Source organism: Solanum stenotomum, chromosome 2, assembly GCF_019186545.1.
Source record: "Solanum stenotomum isolate F172 chromosome 2, ASM1918654v1, whole genome shotgun sequence".
Lineage (NCBI taxonomy): Eukaryota > Viridiplantae > Streptophyta > Magnoliopsida > Solanales > Solanaceae > Solanum > Solanum stenotomum.
Genome location: NC_064283.1, coordinates 46491295 through 46494089, shown reverse-complemented (window position 1 = coordinate 46494089; position 2795 = coordinate 46491295). Strand labels below are relative to the sequence as shown.

Here is a 2795-nt window from a genome sequence, read left to right as displayed (position 1 = left end):
TTGAATATGGGTAAATCCTCATATTTTGAGGACGAAACTCTTTTATTGCTTTATGTCATTTCCATTTCAGAATTGTAGGTGATGTATGGGTTACGTCCCAATCACTTATCTTATGATGTATAAGATGACCTAGAGACTTATCTTAGACTTCCGCTTTTGTCAACTCTTTATGATATAAGACCCGTCTTTTTATTCTTTAAATTCTATGATCTTGTATTATGTATGCTAAGTGGCTTGTATAGGGCCTCTTGAGGTCTTATACGCCATGTCACGTCTAAGGTGTACCTTGGGTCATGACAATTATTTTTTTAACCATTTGAGAAACTTCAAAATTATTTTCAGCTACAAATATATGAGAAGAAGATATATTGAAAGCAACAAAAACTTGTCAAAAGGAGGACTTCATTCCAACATAATAATTCAATTTGAACTACAACTATCAAGTTGATCTTGTTTTGTTGGTTACACGCAAAATTGAGTTTGATTCCAACCAAAAACAGCACCAAAATATACATAATTAAAAATTTCTTGACAAAATAAACAATACAACATCAAAATGTCCTACTTCCNAACAAAAACTTGTCAAAAGGAGGACTTCATTCCAACATAATAATTCAATTTGAACTACAACTATCAAGTTGATCTTGTTTTGTTGGTTACACGCAAAATTGAGTTTGATTCCAACCAAAAACAGCACCAAAATATACATAATTAAAAATTTCTTGACAAAATAAACAATACAACATCAAAATGTCCTACTTCCATGGCACAGGGGTTTTCCTACTTGAACTAGTTTGGCTTTGATTGTTAGCCGTAGCTGCAGACCTAGTTTGGCTAACTTTTTCAGCCCTCATTCTTTCTAGGTTGCTAACGGTAATAGTTGTCTTCCTGTTCCATTTGAATCCACGTCTTGGTGTGTAGCCTATATCACCAATAACAACATCAATCCTCTTTGTCACTCTTGTACCAGTATTTATGACTCTTCTACTTGGCAATCCAGGCTGCTTAGTCAAATAAATACATATTCAACTAACAAGACGTTTTGTCTTGCATATAAAATATCTGAAGTGTGCATATAAACTTACATTAAGAGTTGTAAATCCATCTTCGGCTTGGTATATGCCAACACCTATCATTCTTAGCCTTTTAAAATCTCTTGATTGTCCTTCACTAGTGTCCTCATTTTTTACTGGTCTCTTCCCTCTTTCTAGGTCTCTTGCACTGCAGGTTGCTTCAACACTAGTTTGACTATGTTGAGGCATTCATATTCCTCTACATATTCCTTCATTCACATTTCTTTCTTGAGGTATTCCTCTTCCTCTACCTATTCCTCTTCCTCTACCATTTAAAGTTTTACTTTAAAACTCAAATATTAAAGTATATATATATATTGTCTATAAATGATAGAATAATTAGAGAGATTACCTTTGTGTTTGTAGTAGTTCTATGTGATTGATTGGAACACCTAGAGAACTTGTAGCATTTCATGTGCCTCTTCCTGTACATCTTCCTCTACCACTTTCATTGTTTGTGGTGGCCTGATTTTTTAGATATTAATGCATGCAATTACAACTAAATCATTTACAAATGAATACATATACATGTGAAGATGCTCTAGGTGATGAAGTTGAACTACTATCCATTGTTCTGCCTCCTGATCTTTCATGCTCTTTCAGTAACCTGTATATTGATATAACAATACATGCACATACATATTACATTTGAAAGTAACAAACGAAAGTACCTAGAAGATGTTTTAGCTGATTGACTTGGATCACTGCCTCTTGCTATGCCCCTTTCTCTACCAGTAGCCTGTATATTGATATTTTTGTATATATTGATATAAAAGTAGAAAGTAAAACTTAAAATTACACATGCCTCATAAGATGTTTCAATTGATTGACTTGGACCAACTTGGTTTCTTGTAGGACATCCTCTTTTATTGTGTCCTTGTGTACCACATTTGCTACAAGTCATAACAACACCACTTTATCTAAGCTTTCTAGTTTTTCTACTTTCATTTACCTTCTTTATTCTAAACTTACTTGGTCTTCTAGGCAACTTCTTGATCTTTGGTGGCTTTATAAGTGGATTATTTGATGTTCGCCACATTTTCATATTATTAATTGGCTAAATAAAATGGGCATATGTGCTAAGGTAGGTTGCCTTGCTATAACAACTAGCCACATAATTGATTGGTTCCAACTCCTTGTAATGACGGGCATCAACACCATGAGGACAAGGAATCCCCCTAAGTTGCCAAGATCTGCAACTAAAAATTCTACTAATGATATCCACATTATGTGTAAAACCATAATGCTTAATCTCAAAAAATCTTTTTCCATTCCAAGAGAAGTTGCATTGCATAAACCTGTCAATATTTTCTTGCAAAATCTTCAGAGACATAGGAGATATATTATTGATCCAAGTGTTTGAGAAGTATCTCAAATCACCAATTCGTTTCATCATCTTCACCGTTTTCTCCTCAAGCATTGTGATGAATATTTTATATCTTGCAGAAAGTATCCAAGCATTAAAACTCTCTACGATATTGTTGTCCATGACATCACATTTGTTGTTCTCACGACCCAAGGTAGCCCCTAATTGTAACATGGTGTAAAAGTCCCCTAGAGACCCCATTCAAGCCACTTTGCTTTCATCATACAAGATAATATAATAAAAGAGATTAAAAGACAGTTCAATATATCAAAGTTTTTATAAAGCATAGCGGAAATCTTAATATCATCTCAAGCCATCTAGTACATAAGAATGAATCTAGGAGAAGTCCATACATC

The 2795-nt window shown here is 33.9% G+C and overlaps 1 pseudogene; it reads right to left on the bottom strand.

Annotated features, from left to right (window-relative positions):
* Positions 1 to 755: 755 nt before the first annotated feature.
* On the bottom strand, positions 756 to 2112 carry LOC125856031 (uncharacterized; annotated as a pseudogene).
* Between the last annotated feature and the right edge of the window lie 683 nt (positions 2113 to 2795).